General features: G+C 41.4%; 1 protein-coding gene across 1 annotated transcript in view; it reads left to right on the top strand.

The window, feature by feature from the left end:
- drp2 (dystrophin related protein 2) overlaps positions 1–14,441 on the top strand; it is a 518,740-nt gene that overhangs the window by 292 nt on the left and 504,007 nt on the right. The window lies entirely within an intron of this gene.

Here is a 14,441-nt window from a genome sequence, read left to right as displayed (position 1 = left end):
CGAAGATTTGCTTTCCCAAAATGCAGCACCTCGCATTTATCTGAATTAAACTCCATCTGCCACTTCTCAGCCCATTGGCCCATCTGGTCCAGATTCTGTTGTAATCTGAGGTAACCCTCTTCGCTGTCACTACACTTCCAGTTTGGTGTCATCTGCAAACTTATTTGGTCTGTTTAAGGAGATGATGGCTGATCTGATAACCATCAAATCTAGTTTACTGTCTTTCTCTCATACCCCTTGATTCCCTTACTGATTAAAAGTTAGTCTGTCACAGCTTGAATATTCTTAACCAACAAAAAGATTCCACAGGTTCACTACCCTCAGAGGATAAATTCATCCTCATCTTTGCAATAAATTGTTGACCCCTTTGAGGTTATGCTGTCTAGTCCTGGGCTGCCTCACAAGGGGGAAAACAAATCTCTCCACATCTACCCTATAAAATTTCCTGACAGTCTTATGTTTTATTAAGGGCAGCTCTGACTCTTCTAAATTCTAATGAGCACAGGGCTAACCGACTCAATCTCTCCTCACAAGAAAATCCCTCCATATCCAGGATTAGCCTAATGAACTTTCTGGACTACTGCCAATGCCAGTATATCTTTCCTTAGATAAAGGGACCAAAACTATTCTCACAGAATTCAAGATGCTGTCTGATCAGTGCCTGCATAGTTTTAATAAGTCTTCCCTATTTTTATACTCTGTTCACTTTGAAATAAAGGCCAACAGTCCACTTGCCTTACCTATTACCCATTGAATTTAGAGGAGTTTTTTTTGTGATTCATGCATAAAGACTGCAAAATCCCTCTATGCTGCAGCTTTCTGCAGTCTTTCCTCATTTAAATAATATTATCTTTCCCTCTTCTTCCTGCCAAAATGCATAATTTCACATTTTCTCACATTATATGTCATCTAACAAATTTTTGTCCATTCATTTAATATCAATATCCTTTTGCAAAATCTTTCTGTCACCCTCACTACTTACCTCTCCATCTGTTTGAAAAATAATTTGAATCTAAAAGTTGAAGTTCTAAATTGGAGAAAGGCCAATTTTGACGGTATTAGGCAGGATCTTTTGAAAGCTGATTGGAGGCAGATGTTCGTAGGTAAAGGGACAGCTAGAAAATGGGAAGCCTTCAGAAATGAGATAAGAAGAATCCAGAGAAAGTATATTCCTGTCGGGGTGAAAGGAAAGGCTGGTAGGTATAGGGAATGCTGGATGACTAAAGAAATTGGGGGTTTGGTTAAGAAAAAGAAGGAAGCATATGTCAGGTATAGACAGGATAGATCGAGTGAATCCTTAGAAGAGTATGAAGGAAGTAGGAGTATACTTAAGAGGGAAATCAGGAGGACAAAATGGGGACATGAGACAGCTTTGGCAAATCGAATTAAGGATAATCCAAAGGGTTTTTACAATATATTATGGACAAAAGGGTAACAAGGGAGAGAATAGGGCCCCTCAAAGATCAGCAAGACAGCCTGTGTGTGGAGCTGCAGAAAATGGGGGAGATACTAATTGAATATTTTGCATCAGTATTTACTGTGGAAAAGGATATGGAAGATATAAACTGTAGGGAAATAGACGGTGACATTTTGCAGAATACAGAGGAGGAAGTGCTGGATGTCTTGAAATGGTTAAAAGTGGATAAATCCCCAGGACCTGATCAGGTGTACCGGAGAACTCTGTGGGAAGCTAGAGAAGTGATTGCTGGGCCTCTTTCTGAGATAATTGTATCATCGATAGTCACAGGTGAGGTGCCAGAAGACTGGAGATTGGCAAACGTGGTGCCACTGTTTAAGAAGAGCGGTAAAGACAAGCCAGGGAACTATAGACCGGTGAGCCTGACCTCGGTGGTGGGCAAGTTGTTGGAGGTAATCCTGAGGAACAGGACGTACATGTATTTGGAAAGGCAAGGCTTGATTCAGGGTAGTCAACATGGCTTTGTGCGTGGGAAATCATGTCTCACAAACTTGATTGAGTTTTTTGAAGAAGTAACAAAGAAGATTGATGAGAGCAGAGCAGTAGATGTAATCTATATGGACTTCAGTAAGGCGTTCAACAAGGTTCCCCATGGGAGACTGATTAGCAAGGTTAGATCTCATGGAATACAGGGAGAACTAGCCATTTGGATACAGAACTGGCTCAAAGGTAAAAGACAGAGAGTGGTGGTGGAGGGTTGTTTTTCAGACTGGAGGCCTGTGACCAGTGGAGTGGCACAAGGATCGGTGCTGGGTCCTCTACTTTTTGTCATTTACATAAATGATTTGGATGCGAGCATAAGAGGTACAGTTAGTAAGTTTGTAGATGACACCAAAATTGGAGGTATAGTGGACAGCAAAGAGGGTTACCTCAGATTACAACAGGATCTGGACCAGATGGGCCAATGGGCTGAGAAGTGGCAGATGGCGTTTAATTCAGATAAATGCGAGGTGCTGCATTTTGGGAAAGCAAATCTTAACAGGACTTACACACTTAATGGTAAGGTCCTAGGGAGTGTTGCTGAACAAAGAGACGGAGTGCAGGTTCATAGCTCCTTGAAAGTGGAATCGCAGGTAGACAGGATAGTGAAGAAGGCGTTTGGTATGCTTTTCTTTATAGGTCAGAGTATTGAGTACAGGGGTTGGAGGTTATGTTGCGGCTGCACAGGACATTGGTTAGGCCACTGCTGGAATATTGCGTGCAATTCTGGTCGTCTTCCCATCGGAACGATGTGAAACTTGAAAGGGTTCACAAAAGAGTTACAAGGATGTTGGCAGGGTTGGAGGATCTGAGCTACAGGGAGAAGCTGAACAGGCTGGGGCTGTTTTCCCTGGAGCATCGGAGGCTGAGGGGTGACCTTATAGAGGTTTACAAAATTATGAGGGGCCTGGATAGGATAAATAGATAAAGTCTTTTCCCTGGTGTCGGGGAGTCCAGAACTAGAGGGCATAGGTTTAGGGTGAGAGGGTAAAGATGTAAAAGAGACGTAAGGGGCAACGTTTCCACGCAGTGGGTGGTACGTGTCTGAAATGAGCTGCCAGAGGATGTGGTGGAGGCTGGTACAATTGCAACATTTAGGCATTTGGATGGGTATATGAATTGGAAGGGTGTGGATGGATATGGGCTGGGTGCTGGCAGGTGGGACTAGATTGGGTTGGGATATCTGGTCAGCATGGACGGGTTGGACTGAAGGGTCTGTTTCCATGCTGTACATCTCTATGACTCTAATTTTAAACTCGTACTCTGGAATCAATATATATATATAGACATCATCTTGTTGAGAAAATTAGAAAGTTCCAGTAGTCTTACATTATTTAGAGCCAAACTTTTGAACTTTGAAAAAAAAATCATCTTTTGTAATAATAGAGAAAATTGGAAACTGACTTGGTTCATTAGAATCAGGCCTACAGAAAATAGCTAAAACTACACAGGATCTTACAGCGGCCAGAATGACGTGGGTTGTGGCAATGTTTGTGACAGAATCGAGTTTCAAGGCTAGTTTCTCATTAGGCAATAGTAAGTTGCCTATGAAGGACAATCATTGCTTGATAGCCACCATATTAATGGCACACAAAAATAGGCAGGAGAATTGTAATTGTCAGTTCGGGAGCTGCAAAGACACCTGTCTGAAGTGTGGTCGGTTATGTATAGGCACTGCTCATCAAAGTCCTTGGTCTGGGGGTGAATACAGTCCTGGGGTCAGTGTGTTGATTGTCAAGAGGGGACTGTAGTGGTAAAAGAGGTGATCACTGCCAAAAAAAAGGGTGGAACAATCAAGTTGGCTGAGGGAAAGCAGAGGTATTTATTGAGATGGGGACAAAGATTTGAGAGATGTAATCTCAAAGTATAGGAGGGTGAGTGATGTAGGGAATGACACCAGCATAGCCTGCATAGGAAGAATATGCAGAAGCAATGTGGGCATCATTAAAGTGTAATGTCACATCTCAGAGGGAAAGGAGGACTGTTGCAAGCAAATTTCAATATAATGAGTTTTCTCATGATGAGGAGGGTGCTCCAATATAGACCGGACACAGTGTGATGCGTCATCCTCATGTGCTGTGTTCTGCACAGTTGGAACAGACGATGAGGCAATGTACAAGATGCTGAGGAACTGGAAGAAAAGGAGCAGTCTTCCAAAGAGGAGGATAAGGAATTGGGGAGGAGCAAGCTGTACTTGTGCATGACAGAGCTCAATTGCATTGCACAGCAAAGATCAGATAGGGCCTGACTGACACTTGGTTTTAGTAGATGAGGTCGATGCAGCCGACTATCAGGGAATGTAGCCTCTACGCTTTTTGCTCGTGTTCCCTTTTGCTGACTGTAAATGAAAGCTCATGTTTGGAACTGTCCAATTGCTTGCCTGATTGTGATGTTCCCCTACGGACAAAAAGTCAACAGTGGCCACTGGGGACACATTAGCACTGACTTAGGGATGGTGTTTAAATGCAATGCAGCTAAGGACAAGTAAATTATGTGGCCTGATGATTAAACAGCAATTAGGCTGAGAAATGGGGTTGTATATTCAAGGGAGTGTCAGTTATGTTGGCTATGTGCTGTAATCAGTGTGACTTTGTGGCTGCTGTGCCATTACAATGCCAGTGCAGGGCAATGCTGGTTTGCCAACATTTGTCCTGGTGCATGGAGGCCTTTTAAAGATGACGTGGGTGCCAAGGATGCTGGTCTTTTGGTGGACATCTGCTAAGTGCCGAGTTGTTTCGTAAACAGCATATGGTAAGATGAGGCTAGACTTGGACGAGACAGATGCCATAAGGTTGGGGTAGATTGTTAATGAGGTGAGTTTGGTCAGATATGGTGAAAGATCTTGCTCAGCCTCACAATGAGACCGCCTACAAAAACTCAAAACAATTGAAACTTAGCCAGAAGTGTCTAAGATTCAGCCTGACATTCCACAATAGAGCATGTATGAAAAGGGCTTTAAAACATTAAACAATATTTTGGAAATGTTTAGATGTGGGTTCAATATTTACAAACGTGGTGGATCATAGATCTGTCAAAAATATCCCAAAAATTTTGAAAAAGTGATATATGTGTATACGTGTATTCAATTTATAAATGTTTTATCACAAGAAGGATAAAATACTACTTTATGGAGGAAATAATTTATAGTACAACTTTCAGTGATTTAAACTTTAACTTGAAGTGATTTTGAATAACTATGTTCCACTTTATCTTATAGAACAATTAAGAAATGTTATAGGCAAATTCCACACAACTATGACATACCAACAATATAATTTTATCACTTAGCCTCGGCTTCATATTTATAGCAGAATAGTTTTTTTTCCCACAGAATTCGGACATAATAATCTATGAAACTCAGATTTTCAAAGGATTGACACATCAAACCCAAGAATTCAGAACTTCCAGTTGTTCAAGGGCATAGGCATAATTGTTTCTCTTCAAAATCTTAAATGTTTATGCAGTGCCATTGTTTCTGTTTGTAATAGAATAAAATAATTGTGTTGCATTCATAATTATTTTATTCTGCATAGGCATTCATTCAACATAAACTACTAATTCATGGAAAAGAAATAGATAGGACTGTACTGTATGATGTGCATGCTCTGTCCAAACATTAGCTGACACTCCATCTGAAGAGGAACACAGTGATTGGGTTTTAGTATACATTTGTGGTGCTGGAAAAAGAAGGAGCACTCCTTCACATACTGCAAAACCACCCTAGGCTGCTACTATCCCGGAAACCAAAAATTACCTCTCACCTGAACAAATATGAGCACACCACCCTCCTCCCTACATCTGGTCATTCACAAAATCCAAGAAACCAAAATTTCTTTTGGGCTACATGCAGCAAGACCATCCTGAATTGTGTTCATTTCTCCTGTCTGGTGTCTGCTTACTTATAAGAAGGCTATTTCCTCAAAATGGATCAAATCTCCTGCCTAGAAGTCCGTTTTACAGACTCCGGCTGATGTCAAGCAGCAGAGGAGGAACAGCAGAGGAGGAACATGAAGAACAGAGGAAGATGAACTTGATTGCAGGAAAATCTTGCATTGTATTCAGGTGTTTCAAATGGCGCCAGAGGTGGCAATACTTTGCATATGACACGTGAAAAAACACTTTTCACTTTTCTTTTATATATATGTGACAATAAATCTAATCCAATCTAAATCATTGAGTGTCAAGCAGACAGCAGAAGCAACTCAATATCTGTCTTATAAACTGTATCAAATATGTCTTTTGGCAGTTTGTCATACAAGAGAAGTAAGAAAGAACTTAGAGCATTTTTCATCCCCTAAAAATGTCCCAAATGTTTCAGAGCTAGTGAAGTACTTCTCAATTATAACTATGCTTGTAATAAAAATGGATATTGGCATCAATTAATTTGTAATGATGTCCTGGAGTTGCCTTTTCCTTATTGCTTAATATCTTGCATACCTACAGGAAATTCCATCTTAGATATCAGATGTCAAGGTTGTAAAGAAATGTTTGTCAGTCTTTCTTATGTATCAGTCCTATGACATTAGTGACTCATATACTGATTTTTCTAAAAATATTACAAGAATAAAGAACAGGAACAGACAATTCAACTCACTGAGTCTGTTCCTCTGTGGCCAAGCTGTAGCTTGACTTCAAGATTTAAATGCAACCATTGTTTTGCATAGATCAGAAAAAGGTTCATTCCTCCAAATGTTCCCCTACTGATAGAAAAGGACCACTAGAAATTTCATTGTGAAGTGTTTCTGAACATTGGTGGTGTTAGCAGATGTTTTCCTAGACTTCCAGCTTAACCTTAATGGTTGAGTAATTCTGGGGCTGTTATCTCCTCCTATTGCTTGACCACAAATGTTCTCTTTCATGTGCGTTTAATGCAGGAATTCATAATCCACATTAAAATTGGTTGGTTTCCAACAGCAAATGAAAACAATTGCATAAGGAATGTACCAAGAATGGATAACATATAAACCGTGTAGGTTAAAAAAGTAACCAAATGATCTGAAGTAAATGCCTGGGCAATAAGGATTCATGAGGTTGGACCTTTGATAATGAGAATGTGTTGACCTTCTACAGAGAATGGCTCTAAGCAAACACAGAGATTGAATAGAAAGGCATTGAATTGCAGTTAGATCCTACTAAATACATGGTTAGGTTTATGACTCATTGATTTTGGCAATGTATTTCATGCTGTCTTGATTTCTTATCATACATTAATAATCCAACTTTGATGTTGGGTGCATTTCTTGGCCAGAGAAATGGATGTGCTCGCTACTCACAAGACCTACTGGCTTCCATGCCTCTAGCACCATATTTGAAGTGTAGCAGTATATCACTTGAGAAACTATAAGGTGGGGATGAACTCTCACACTAGGCAAAAGTGAGGACTACAGATGCTGGAGATTAGAGTCGAGAGTGTGGTGCTGGAAAAGCACAGCATCTGAGGAGTAGGAGAATAGATGTTTTGGGCAAAAGCCCTTCATTAGGAAGGACTTATGAAGGGCTTTTGCCCGAAATGTCAATTCTTCTGCTCATCAGATGTTGCCTGACCTGCTGTGCTTTTGCAGCACCACTTTCATGACACTGAACTCTTACACTGGAGAGCTGGACTCTGAAAATGCCTCTGAAGCGAAGTAAGCTAGATCCCCACTTCCAGAGATCTGGAACTGCTGTTGTACAGGACGGTGGAGAGAGTGCAGTTGCTTTTTCTTCTGACTGCCAAATTAAGCCATACCAATAGATCTAGCAGCCTGAACTGAAATTGCATCACGGTCAGTGCTGTGTCCTGGGTTAAAATAGTGCCTGGCAGTGCCTTCGTCATGGCTTATGCCCAAAACATCGATTCGCCTGCTTCTCTGATGCTGCCAGTTCTGCTGTGCTTTTCCAGCACCGCACGCCCCAGTGCCTCAAAAAGGTCAATGATCTTCTGCAGTGCACAAATAATGCCAGCTACCTCACACTCAGATGACCAGCACTGGCATTAACTCTTCCACTGCATACTTCTCACCAAGGCTGAAGGGCTACGACTTTCAGTATTGCATGCTTCATCTCTACGTAAGTGCTTTCATCCACTTCATCCTCTTAAACTATTAACCCTTCCAATTCTGTGCCCTTCCTGTTCACTCAGTGTGGACACCTCATCACCTGTCATGTTCACGCATTCTCACAAACTGATTTTGCATCCACTTTCACCATACTCAGTCCCTCCCTTTGTCTCATTACAGGAAAAGCTGGCCAACACTGGCTTGGTGGGGCAGGGTTATTGGTCCTTAGTCCCTACAAGAAGAAACACTGGAGTTGACCAAAGAAGAACAGAACATCTAATACAGAAGCAGGGAGACACCAATGGACAAGCTGCACTGGAAACACCTCATAAGTTTCACTGTGTTGTGCTACTAATACAATTACTGCTAGTGACAATTCATTCTTAATCTGCAAAAGCTTTTATTCATCTTTTATAAACAATTCCCTTCCTTATGCAAACACCAGCAGCATACAGTGAACCTACGCTAAGGTCAGCACTGGAAACCCTCAGCTCTTTCTACACCTCAGATGAAGAAATTAGTGAAGCCTAGAGGATACACAGGAAGGGTGTTCACCTGCATCCTTCACCAGCTCAGAGATTTTCACTTTGATCGGTTCTCCTTCTCGACAAGGGGCACAATTTGGTTGGCATATCACTTGGTATGTCCCTGTAGGTAGTCAAAGAAGAAATGTCCGTGTCTCAAGAGTTCTCCACTCAGAACACTGCCACACACCAGGCATCTGGTCAGGCAGGTGTATCAGAGACAGTCAGTAAACTGGAATGAAAGATGGAGGTATCCATCAACATTCTCATTGACTCTAAAATTGGCTTTGGCATGGGCGCCTGACTGTCTCCATGGACAGGTTGGCGAATGCCTTGGAGATTCAGTATTATCAGAATGCACAGTGATTGCCAGATATGCACATCAACTTGTTCTTCATTGCTTTAATCATGGGTGCTCAGCAAGGCAAGAGGAGGACAAGACATATCAATCTCACTCTAGATGCCACGCTCTCAGGGATTCAAGGGGTGATTCACATGGAGGCGAAGCAACACTTAAATACCCAGAAGCTTCTCAAGACACTCCAGAGGTCCACAGCCCCCAACCAGTGTGATCCCAAAGCCTGAAGCAGTGCAAGCTGAGAAGCGTGAGCCTCCACCTAGGTAGAAAACTAACAGCAGGCCTGGGTCCTCCAGACCCAAATGAAACAGGCCAACTGTCTTAAGTTTCCCAAGTCAACAGTGATAATAACAGATCAAGCTCGCTGGAGTCTAGCTGTAGACATTAGGTCTGCATCTAGATGTAGTGGTAGGTAGTGGAAGAAGACATCATATTGGCATAGGTGCTACATCATTGTGAAAAATATGTCATTTTTATTAATATATTTTCACTTGCACTGTTACTATATCTGCGATAGTATATACTGTCAGACCTGGTTAAGTCACAATCATGTGAGAGATGAGCAACCTCTTCAGACATTTGAAGGATTAAATAAATTGTAATCATAAAGCATTGCTCATTTTTCACAAGCCACTGACTCCTTGACTATAGATAGCCACAGACATCCTTATAAATGTGGGCAATACTGAGAAAAAACACAATGTGGAGGGAATATGCTACAGTATGGCCTGCCAAAATCATTGTATATTTACATCCATCTCTTGGTTTGGACATTCAGCCTCGGACTTTTGGGTGACCATCCTCCAAGGTGGACTTCGGGACAGGCAGCAGAGGAAAGTGGCCGAGCAGAGGCTGATAGCTAAGTTCGGTACCCATAGGGAGGGCCTCAACCGGGACCTTGGATTCATGTCACATTACAGGTGATCACCATTGCACTACACACACACAGATATTCCTACACACACACACACACACTTTCACATACACATGGACACAGGTACACACAGACGCGCACACAGACACCCACACACACCCTTATAGACACACACACTCCCACACTCACACAATATGCACCCCCTCACAGACTTAAGACACTCTGCACTCACTACCGACACACACACACACTTTCTCATACTCACAACCCCCACCCCAGACAGACACACACACACAGACAGACAAAGACCCACATGCACACATATATTTTGTGTGGTGAATTTGTACTTGCAGAGTTACATTGCACTTTGCTCAAAAACTGCATGCATTCATGTAGAACTCTGAGCTCAAAAACTGCATGAATTTATGTAAAACTGATATCTCACTTTTTAGATTAGAATCAATCTAAACAATAGGTCATAGACAGAGAACATAGGGGGCTAACACCTTCAACATATTGTCTAGCTATCACCATTGTTAACAGCTAACCTGAGAATGCAACTTTTAAAAAAAAGGGTTTTGTGATTTACACATGAAAGAAGTAAAACTATAACTGTATTCTAACAGAAAGGCTTAACAGACAATCAATTTTTCAATGTATAATTTCAGTTACATCACACTGCAATTTTTGCTATAAATTCTGTGTTACGATCGAGCCCTCCACAATCACTTGATGAAGGAGCGTCGCTCCGAAAGCTAGTGTGCTTCCAATTAAACCTGTTGGACTATAACCTGGTGTTGTGTGATTTTCAACTTTTTACATCCATTTGTAAGTGAGAGCGCAGAAGGAGCAATGATTTCACAAATCTGTGCAGAGAAAGGTTCATTCTCGGTATCAGAATTTTCAACGGAGTGCAGTGCCATTCACAGCTGGGAGGTGTACAGTGGGCAGCTTATATGTGTACTCCACCTCATAGCACATTGATGTCCACAGAAAAGCTGGACTAAGTGCTGCCTCTCACCCATTCAGTGCTTTCCTAGAAGTCAATCAAGCATTTCAAAGTTACTTAACAGCATATATATTTTAATTGGACATGTTATGACACACCTCCAGAGTTAGTGGACCTTCTACTTAACAATCTAATCAACTTCTAAACTATTGAAGACTAAAGTGGCAAGGTCAAAGGAGATTCCTCAGGATTCCTGTCAACATGGTGGCTATTAGGAGGAACTTCACTACACATCCTTCAAATGTCGCATCCTAATGGATGCCTTAAAATCTAATTAATGTTAGCACCATGAGATTTTAGTGCACTGTCTCACTGCTGCTTTTTCCTAAGAGTTACGTATGGCAGGTTATGTGTACATACTTAAAAGTGGGATAATCTGAATGGATTACATGTACAATCACATGGAAAAGGAGACATTTATTCAGTAGCTCTAAAAATCAAGGATTGCAAAAATAACAAGGTCAACTTCCCCTTTGCATTAAGCAGGGGCTGCTTGCCAGATTAGCAGCAAATTGCAAACAATTAAACAAAGTCAAAACTCAGCTCATCCATCATGGAAGAAGGTGGCTATGAAGCTGCCTCTAATCTTTAGGCTCTGTGATGCATTTCTTCACCATGCTGTCTTGGCCTGTTGAGTTACATCATCTTCATCCTCAGAAATTGCTGTCAACCTCCCATTTTCACTCCATCCAGTACATTCTGATTTTGTTGGCTGCAGTTGCAAAGGGCACAACATGCCGCAACAATGTGGGATTCTCATTTGCACCATCCCATGAGGACCCACTGAAATGCTCTGGGCATTGAAACGTCACTTTTTGGAAGCTGATGCTATATCCTACTGTGGACCTAGTGGAAGTGTGAGCAGTATTGTGTCTTCCTTTTGCATCAGTCTAAGGATTTCTTAAAGATGTGATGAAGCATGTTTGGAGGCACTATCCCTCGTCTCCTAGCAGCAATCCCTATATGGGCCATGACTTTCAGAATGATTGCAGGAACCTGTGAAATCTTTCGGACCTTCTTCTTATGTCATCCTTTGGGATTGAGGGTCACTTTTTTCCAGTCTGGTGTTGTGGGTTCTGAGGGGATTAAATAGCCAAATTCTGGATTAATAATCCTGCCACAAGTGAGGCAGATAGAATTTTCTGTAGAGGATGGTCCAGATGCTTGGGTTTTCACACACTCCTTTTGCTCATTGCATTTGGTATCCATCTGAGCCCGTCAGAAACCCTCAAAATGTTTCACACCTTTGTGAATGTTTCTTCTCCCATTTCAATGGTCTTAGGCTAGAGATCCCCATGAGTTGTGAGGCTATAGCATTTTCTCAGGGAGGTTTTGAGGACTTCCATGAAACATTTCTTCTGCTGTTCAGTAACCACTTGTCATGATGAAGCTTGGAGCAGAGATCTTATTTTGCAAGTATTGTGTGAGGCATGCAGATGATCTAACCCACCCAATACAACTTATTGAACATATCAAGTGCCTTGATATAGGGATTGTTGGCCTCAGAGAACCTTGATATTGGAGCAAATATTCTGCTCGTAAATTTGCAGGATTTCCAGATGCTTTGCTGGTGATACTTCTCAAGGGATTTGATGTACATTTTTTATGTCTCTGATGTATAGTAGAGGATGCTAACACCACTGTTATGTAGACCATGTACTTGGTGTCAGGTTTGTGGTCTTTGTCATCAAATACTGTTTTCCTTAGACAACTGATGTCTGGGCTGGCAAACTGGAGATGATGAAGTGGGATATCCTTAATCGTCACCTGCACTGTCTTTCACACAGTTGACAAAAAGGACAGGCCTGGAGATCCAGGGTTTTCTCATTCACATCCACCTCCCAGGTGGATCTTCACCCGTCTCTTCTCCCTCAGAGGCTACATGGCAGCTGCTAGAGATTGCTGCACTTGCTAACAATGTTGTAAACCTCATCATCTTCTTACACTGCCTTCATTGAATCAGCAAGGTCTTTTTTACTCGAGAAGCAGTGATCTCCATTTGGATCCATCCTGCAAGTAAATTGGTGAGATGCCATTTAGTCATGAGGGGTTGGCAAACATAAGATCCATTGTCCATGGATGTGAGCTGTGTGCTGTGTCCTGTTTAATGCTGAGTAAAGTGGAAGTTTCTTGTCAGTAGTGAGCTGAAGTCAGCAAGTACTCACTCTGATTTCCATATCAAGGTTTCTCAACAGTTATTTTGTTCAATACACTTGGTAAGTTAGGAAGCTGAATATTAGTGAGGTGAGATGGGGCATTATTACATCATTTAACAAGTTATAATTCCCTTCAATTGGCAAAGTCTAGTGAAAGTCACTACACTTCTTGTCAAATGTATGAAAGATGCAGCGGGTTGCTCGAGATGTCAAGATAGGCCTTCCAAACCTCTCACTTGACTGCCACAAATCCTGACATAACCCATGTCACTGAAGCCTCTATAAATTTTTACCGAGACAATCAACAGACAGATATAGAAAGGTTACATGAATAGTAAAAACTTGGCAGTTGGAATGAAACATTGGAAAATGTGACTTTGGCAGGAAAAACGAATGAGCTGAGTATGAATAGCAACAAAATTAATAACTACGGTATAGAGGACTTTGGGAGTCCTTCAACATGAGTCACAAAATACTATCATACGCGTTTAACAATTAGTAGGGAAGGCAAATGGAATGTTGACCTTTATTTCAAAGAGAATGGAGTGTAAAAATAAGGAAATGTTGCTAAAACTATGTATGGCACTGTTTAGATCACACCTGGAGTACATCTCCTTCTTTAGGCAAAGATTCACTGGCATACAGGTAGACTAGAGAAGATCCACTAAATGGATCCCAGTACGAAGGATTTTCTAATGAGCTGAGGTTGAGTCAACTGGACCACTACCCTTTGGAGTTTAAAAGAATGAGAGATTACCATATTGAAAACATAAGATTGTTAAGGTCTCAACAAGGCAGATGCAGCAGAATTGTTTCCCCTTTTGGGAAAGTCTAGGGCTGGAGGGCATAATCTAAGAGTTAGGAGTTGCCAATTTAAGACAGAGATGGGGAGAAATTTCTTCTCTTAGAGGGTAATGAATTTGTGGAATTCTTTACTGCCAGGTGCTATCGAACTTAAGTGGTTAAGGACATCCATGGCTGAGATAGATTTTTATTTAGTAGGCGAATCAAGGGTATTGGGAAAAGGGAGTAAAGTGAAGTTGAAGATTATCAGATCAATAATGATCTCATTGACTTTTGCAGCAAAACATTGGGCTGAATGACCCCTTTGCTCATCCATCTAATGGCCTTAGTTTTCTTAATGACTTTGGTTCTCCTACTTCTATAACCTCCTTCATCCTTACAATGTTTCAAAATCTCTACATGTTCTGTTTTGGTCGTTTGCACAACTGCTTTAAATTGTTCCACCATGTTGCTGTACATTCAAATGCCTAAACCTTAAGCATTGTATTACCTCCTTAGACCTCTCTGCCTCCCTCTCCCATTTCTTCTCTAAAACACTCCGCAAAACCCATATCTTTATGCAAGCTTTTGGTCATCTGTTCTAATGCTTTGTTTTGGGCCTGAATATCAATTTCTTTTTGATACTATTCCCTTGACATGCCTTGGTATGTTTTTCTGTTCCAACAGTGCAAAATAAATGTTAGCTGTTGGTTCCAGACCAGCTGAATATTGATTGAATAAG

The sequence above is a fragment of the Chiloscyllium plagiosum genome, unplaced genomic scaffold (assembly GCF_037043375.1).
Source record: "Chiloscyllium plagiosum isolate Xiang-an unplaced genomic scaffold, Cpla_swu_hap1 HiC_scaffold_11, whole genome shotgun sequence".
Classification (NCBI taxonomy): Eukaryota; Metazoa; Chordata; class Chondrichthyes; order Orectolobiformes; family Hemiscylliidae; genus Chiloscyllium; species Chiloscyllium plagiosum.
The sequence above is the reverse complement of the archived record's forward strand: the minus strand, read 5'-3'. Positions and strand labels throughout refer to the sequence as shown.